The sequence below is a fragment of the Euprymna scolopes genome, chromosome 35, assembly GCF_053919585.1.
Source record: "Euprymna scolopes isolate OS-2025 chromosome 35, ASM5391958v1, whole genome shotgun sequence".
In the NCBI taxonomy this organism is placed as follows: domain Eukaryota; kingdom Metazoa; phylum Mollusca; class Cephalopoda; order Sepiida; family Sepiolidae; genus Euprymna; species Euprymna scolopes.
The window spans coordinates 86237344-86245480 of NC_136516.1; the positions used below are offsets into that span (position 1 = coordinate 86237344).

Below are 8137 nucleotides of genomic sequence, written 5' to 3' on the forward strand. Positions count from 1 at the left end.
TGTGCAGTAACATTGCATTCAATGCAACGATGTGGTTGCCATTAGATCTTTCTCCAACACTATTTTCATTACCGACCCTAGATATACTAAATCTCTATTATGCAATGATATTAGTCCTTAGAGTGCTAAAAGGAATACTGTTTACTTCCATTAAGACTGTTCTTTACGAATGTGTGTGTACGTGCATGTGTGTGAAACAGTAGTAACCCTATTCGGGTTAAACCGGTTCCTCCAAAGGAGTAAGTTTCATGGGAGTATGAAATTTACAAGCGGTCTGCAGTCACATGTATATCCCCGTCAGAGGAAATGACAACGTTAGGTTCTTGCAACTCTTGCAGGAAGGTGTCAACGTCCTCCTATATACATCACCTGGAATTCCCAAATTGGTCACCCATTTTAGTAATGACCAGGCTCAACGTTGCTTAACTTCGGTGATCTGGTGGGAATCGGTGTGTCAACGTGATTATGCTGTATATCATGGTTGTGCCTTATATTCTTTATGAATGGCAACGCACATCAGTCACATGTCGTTAATAAATATAAATAATCATGTTCCAGTATGTAGTGCTCTTTCTCACATCGAGATTCTAAACTCTAGACAAAGACAAGCTCCTTTCATGGCGGCAATAATGTAAACACTATCTCACACCCACCACTTTCAATGAATGTATAACAATAGGTATTATCTTGTTTATAAAGTAAAGTTACATAGTAAACTTTTCTCTGATGACACCGTATTTAACACAATGTGCTTTTCAAAAGTTCAGTTTTTTGAGTTAGTTTAAGAAAACGATTAATAATTAAGCTATGTGCTTAAGCAATAATTAACTCTCTTTTTTACTCTCTCCATTTTGACATTTCAGTTACAAGTTGACCATGCTTCTCAGAAGTGTTGGTTGAATAAATTGAATAGTTATATTAAAAAAGCATGCCAGACGGCTATTGACCGTAGCTAACGGAATTATTCTCAGTCCTTGGAAGAAGATGACAATACACTACACAGAATGCCGGCCAATAACATGGTATGACTTTAAGCTGATTAAAATAGTAATCAGCAAATGGTGTTTTGGAACAAAACGATTACATATGGTCATTTTATTAATGCTGAAAATATAAAAAGAAAATAATTTTACAAGGAGGGAAGTATGATCTCCGTTGATAGAAATAACGTGCTCACTATTGGAACTCTGTTATGTTACAGAAGGGCAGCAATAATATAAATTGATACTATTAACACTACATCACAACCACCACAGAAGAGTACATCTTTAATGAATCTATCAAAACAGGTGTTATCTTCTATATACAGTAAAGACAGGTTTTCCCTAATTTCATTGAAGTTAATTGATTCAGCAAAAGACAGATACTTTAAACTATTCCAATCGGTTAATTTAGGAAAATATTGGTTTGTATTTTTAAACAAAATCATTATTATTATTGGCTCACATGGAGCTTTCACACAAGTCAACAAACGATCTGATTGGAAAACTGTGGTGTTCTCTGGAAGCTGAGTGACAGCAAGTCTCCCCAGACGTCCAGCTCTCTCCACCTCCTTCGATAGCATTTGAAAATGAATTTGCATCATCGCAACAGCCGCTTACCATTGATTTCTCGCTGGTAGTGACCATTGGTTTATATTGGAATTTGAGTGGCCCTCAGCCTCCCCAAGGTCCCAGTTCTCTTTGCGCTTGTCCAGCCGAGGTATTATTATTATTATTATTATTATCATTATTATTATTATTATTATTATTATTTATTTATTTATTTATTTTTGGAATCTTTTGAGATGAGTTTTTATAATATGTGCATTCATTCTTTTTGTGTGTGGGGGGGCTATTATCCCCATCTTCATAGTTGCTGTTGTCTCACCACATTTCGCCCAACTCATCCTTTGGCCTTCTTCAGGTTATTAACCACGACGGTATAGGAATGTTGAGTCTTCTAACTTATCCCCAGTAATTAATACCTTCCATTGTTGTTGTTTCACAATATTTCGGGAGCCATGGCACAGTGGATAAAGGCGTTGCGTCTCTACGGTTTCAGGTAAACATAGTCTGAAGATAGTGGTTTCAATCCTATCCAAGCAGGCCAGAGGATTAGTCGGCCAAAACGTGGTGAGACAACAACTATGGAAGGCGGTAATTACTGGGAATACAGTTACTAGACTCAGCATTCCTATCCTGTGGCGGTTAATCACCTGAAGAAGGTCAGAGGATGAGTTGGCCGAAACGTGGTGAAAAAAAAACAACTATGAAGATGAGGATAACAGTTCGCAAAATTTTTTTTTAATTTCTAATACAGAATGGGAGGTTGCATAAATAACTATTGCTTCACTAGTAGCACTTTGTCTTTCTGACCTTTCTCGCGCCCCCCCTCATAAATATGGCCCTATATGTCACATTTACAAACTGATTTCTTTTGTCTATTTAAGTCTATTTTATCTAAAAAGTTATTAAAGCTGTGCAAAAATATATATCAGGTTGACAAGAAAGTTCTTACGATTTTTAAATCTTAAATTCAGACGAACATATCACGCCTCAAACAAAAAAATATTGATCGAAATAAGCACCGTCAGAATCAACACACTTTTGCCAATGCTACAAAAGTGTATTTATGCCAGTAACGTAAAAAATCTTGCGTTCTGGTGGCGAAGAAGTAGCTGAAGGGGTTTTTGATATCGCTTAAGTTTTGGGGGCATTTCTCACACAGAAAGTTGTCGAGATTCTTGAAATAGTGGTAGTCGGTAGGTTAGAGGTCTGGAGAGTATGGCGGATGAGGCAGTTTCGTAGTCCCATTTATCCAACTTCTGCAGGGTCGGTTTAGCAACGTGCGGTCTGGCATTGTCTTGGAGGAGGATTGGGCCTTTTCTGTTAACTAATGTTGGATGTTGTTGTCGAAGTTTCTGGTGCATTCCATCCATTGGTTAACAGTACTTCTTCCGCAGTAATGGTTTCGCCTGCATTTTAAATAAATAGGTTTGCTTGTTTTTTTTTTCCCAGAAAATTAATAATAAAATAACAAAATATTTTAGTCAAACAAAAAAATATTAATTAAAAAAAATATAAAAACATAAGTGAAAGGAACTTAAGATTTTAAATAATAATAATTTAATAATAATAATAATAATAATTTAATAATAATAATAATAATAATAATTTAATAATAATAATAATAATAATAATAATTTGATAATAATAATAATAATAATATAATAATAATAATAATAATAATAATAATATAATAATAATATAATAATAATATAATAATAATATAATAATAATAATAATTTAATAATAATAATAATAATAATAATATTTTAATAATAATAATAATAATAACAATAATAATAATAATAATAATAATATAATAAAAATAATAATAATAATAATAATAATTTAAAATTGATTTTCTTTTGACCTTTGCTTAAAAAAAAAATTCTGCAATATTCTTGCGAATTTAATTTGATACTTTTTTTTTTTTTTTTGCTGTTGGAAAATAAATTTACAACAATTTTTATTGCAAATTTAAGTGCTTTTTTTTACTTTTTTTTTTTTTTTCATATGTAAAACTATATTTTGGAGAATATATTACCAAAACTTGTTCTGCAAACAATCTTGTCGTGGATTTATGATTTGTTGCTATTAATTGACCTGCATATTTAAGGTTAGCAAAACAAACACAAACTCTGGCATCTATATATCAATATGATAGCGTGTGTTATTTTCTGTGTCACGCTTACATCCGGGTCGTTTAATTGTTATGTACTTCCATTTCCTGTAATAAATAATTTTACAAAGATTTCTTCATAAGTTTTGTTTTCCGTTTCGATTATAGCTGATGACACACTCAAATCATTTAATTTTTTTATAAATAATTTTACTAAGAATTCTTCATAATTTTGGTTTCGGTTTCAATTATAGTTATTGGGACTCCAATAATCTATTTTTTTAAAAATAATTTTATCGATAATTCTTCATAAGTCTTGGTTTCGGTTTCAATTTTAGATGATGGCAACTTAGTAATCTATTTTTTATGAATAATTTTATCAAGAATTTTTCATAAGTTTTGGTTTCGGTTTCGATTATTTCCGTTACAGACTAACTCCTGATTCTGACTTCTTTTGGCTTACTTGTCTCTTACGTAAGCCAGGGTCTTGTTTGTCACATAAGCCACATCGTTGTTTACTAAACCAAATTCCAAACTAACTTTTATGTTCTTTTATTCATAACATTTCTCCTCAAACCAAAATCCCCTAGTTAAATATTTAACATAAATATTTTTACATTCTTTTCTATTTAAACATTTTTCTGCATATCTTTTTAACCTAAATAATTTAACAGTTAATCATAATAATCATTCTGACCCTTGGCACTCCTCGCCATAACATAACACTGACACTACGCTGTGATCATAGCCAATGGGCCACCACATAACACAAATAACCCTGGATGTTGTGTTTCCCATAAAGGCGATGTCAGTGACAATAACAAATGGGACAATAAATGGACAATCCTTAAGAATGACGAATACCACCCTGTTTGACATACTTAACCAAATTCCAAACTAGCTTTGTTTGTGCTTTCTCTTTTTTTTTCTTTTTTTACATAGTGGTCACCACTTATCAAGGCCGGGAAGCCTTTCGGGGATAAGGCTTATTGCGTGTACAGTAATCAATGGGATAGTATCATAGTAATCGCTAGTATTGGAGATTTGATAAAGTGTCTTACTTAGGGGGGGAGCATCAGGAATTTGTTTATGTTGGACTTGAAGACATCCAAGTTGTAGTCAAGTGCGAAACACATATTAGTGCCAAGGGTCAGAACAACATATTATTAATGGTGTAAATTGGGTAGAATTTGATTACACATAACATTATTACTTGAGCCAAAATTCCTCAGTTAAATATTTAACTAAATAATTTAACATTCTTTTCTTTTAAAACATGCTTCTGAATACCTTTTTAACCTAAATAATTTAACAATTAATCATCATTATCATTTTGACCCTTGGCACTGCCAGCCACAACATAACACAGATACTACGCTGTGATCATAGCCAAAGGTAACATAGCAAATATTTTCTCAGTATTCAGTACTTTCTGAAAACTCACCAAAAATTTAACACTGCTCATCTGTCGATATTGAGAAAATCTATTTTCAAGTCTGTTATTTTAAAACTTACACGTGAATATAAACGCATCCCATTCATCTAAAAGTTCTTGTATAAGCATAGCATACCCTTGCAAAGTTTTGCAAAGTTTGAAATTTGTGTCGAAAACTCAATTCAATTAGATAATCTTTTGTAGAAATCAATTATCCCAACTTTTAAAATGATTGCATTGTTCCAAAAAAAATATTGTTTTGAATTTGCTATTTTCTACCAGCATGATATCAAATAATTCTACCAGCATGATATCAAATAATTCTACCAGCATGATATCAAATAATTCTACCTGCATGATATCAAATAATTCTACCTGCATGATATCAAATAGTTCTACCTACATGATATCAAATAATTCTACCTGCATGAAATCAAATAATTCTGCCTGCATGATATCAAATAGTTCTACCTACATGATATCAAATAGTTCTACCTACATGATATCAAATAGTTCTACCTACATGATATCAAATAGTTCTACCTGCATGAAATAAAATAAGTCTACCTGCATGATATCAAATAAGTCTACCTGCATGATATCAAATAAGTCTACCTGCATGATATCAAATAAGTCTACCTGCATGATATCAAATAAGTCTACCTGCATGATATCAAATAAGTCTACCTGCATGATATCAAATAGTTCTACCTACATGATATCAATTTAAGGAAGTTTGACATGTCAGTTCGATCAGTAAAATAGCCCTCACAAGTTGCAAGAGTGTTTTTTTTACTTGGGTGTCACTATTTATCTATGCTTGAAGACCAATCGAGGATAATGATTAATGAATGTAAGGTGGTAATCTAGTAATCGCTAATTGTATAAATTGGGTAGAATTTGATTGTTTATGGTAACGACTCAAAAACTTGTTTACATTAGATTTAGAGGCTACTATGTTGTATTCAAGTGAGAAGCAAGCCAGTGGAACAGTGTTTCACGGACAGGCAGTTCTGGGAAAGAAGTTTTATTCATGGAAGCTGCGTTTAGATTTAGGCACAGTTAGAAGTGGTTGTAGCTAGTCGGGTGTTTTTGTTAAAGTTTGGCAGAGGAACTATAGATTGGAGTTCAGTCAAGCGCTTACCATGAAAATAACGATAGAGCAGACACAGGTGCTCAACGTCTCTTCTGTAGAAGAGAGATTGCAGGGAAGAGAAAAGGGCATCAAGGTTTCGACTGAATAGGGCGCGCCTGCCCAGATGGAGCAACTGTTCTCCATTTTAGGGACGTACTTAGCTCTTGTACAGATAGAGGATTGCATCAGCAGTGAGATACCGAGAATGGCAACAAGGAAATTAACGCTGTCTTTATAATCACTAATGCTTTAGATGTTAGCTTTGGAACCTCAGATAGTTTAGCATATAGGGCAGTGTCGGCAGTGTTTTTGTTATATATTTTGTGTAAATCATACCAAGTTATACATCGCTCTTTCTATCCATCCATCCAGCCAGCCAGCTATCCATCCAGCACGGCCGTAGCCGAGACTGAACTCACTACACGAGTTTGTAGTGTAATTCGAATCTTGTCGGTAGTTGAATACTTGATGCTTCGCCACGGCTATCAAGAGTATTTTTTATCGTGACGCCATAACTAGATTGGGTGCCTACCACCCGTCCCATCTACCCTCGAAAGAAGGATAGACCGTGCCAGTTTCTCAAACTGGTATTTTACCTCACGGTACATAAAGCACCTCGCTTTCCCAAATGGTCACCCATCTGCAACTGGTCAAGCTCAATGTTGCTTGACTTCGGTGATTGTGCCGCATATATATTCCTTAGAGGAAACAAAAATATTTGAAATCTCAAATATAAAAGCAGAAAAATATAAACTTCTTTTTGTTTAGGAAACTATTACGAACATTTTTATAACAAATGAACAGAAAAAAAATTGGGGGGGGGACGATTAAGAAAAGTTATATAATGCGTTTTGCCCCCCTCTCAAATTTATCAAGTAAATTATTAAAAGAATTCACATTAGGTGAATGATTGTCTGCAGTAACAGAACTAATAAAAATATAGAATTTATTAGCTGAAAAATACAACCTAGGATTTCCTGAGAAGCCATTCACCATTTACTGTTACTACAGGACATGCTTTAACAACTGATTGTACTGTTTTTGTTTTTGTTTTTTGCTGCTACTACTACTACTACTACTATTACTACTACTATGGCGTGATGTTTGGCCCAGAAAACCACACGTTGACATTCAACTACCTGCTTTTTTAAACGTTTATTTTCGGTTGTTCTCAATTCCTTGCCCTCGTATCGTTGTGTTAAGTCATCAGGCTATTCATCTCAAGGCTTCAGGTTCGAACCTACCTCAATCCAAAAACGTTTTTTCTTTTATAGCCGGGTCGCACCGGGAACACCCGTTAGTTCTTTTATAAAGTTCATCATGATACTGTTTCTTAACTTATTTTAAAAACTAGTAATCATAAATACTATTATTTCTTTATGAAGTTGTCATTTTCATTTAGCCCAACAAGCTTCCCACAATGAAATTTTCTTTATTTTAAAGGTACATTTCATCTATAATATCTGTCTGTTTGAAATGTATGTATGTGTGTTTGTATGTATGTATGTATGTATGTATGTATGTGTGTATGTGCGTTTGCATGTCTGCCTAAAACTTTTAATTTGAAGCTCGATTCTTTCAGACGACAAATATTGAAATATTGGCCCAAAACATTAATTCCTTCACCCTTAACTGGGCAGTTTTCTACAAGGAGGGGTCGCTTTTTTCGCGAATATTTTCGAAAGTCATCCCCTCTTTTTAACTGACTAGCCTTAATTTAAACCTTCGCCACTTCTGGCTTGGCAATGGACGCAACAGCAAGTGCGTCACGTTTTTTTCATGTTCTTTTCCTCCTTTGCGGTATGGGTTCGAGCCTGCCTGCCTTATACCAGGCTAGTCTATAATATAAATCTCGCCTGTCAGTTTAAATGTATGTATGGATGGATGCATGTATGGATGTC

The 8137-nt window shown here is 33.8% G+C and overlaps 1 pseudogene; it reads right to left on the bottom strand.

Annotated features, from left to right (window-relative positions):
- Positions 1 to 357: 357 nt before the first annotated feature.
- Positions 358 to 476, bottom strand: LOC145260172 (5S ribosomal RNA; annotated as a pseudogene).
- Between the last annotated feature and the right edge of the window lie 7661 nt (positions 477 to 8137).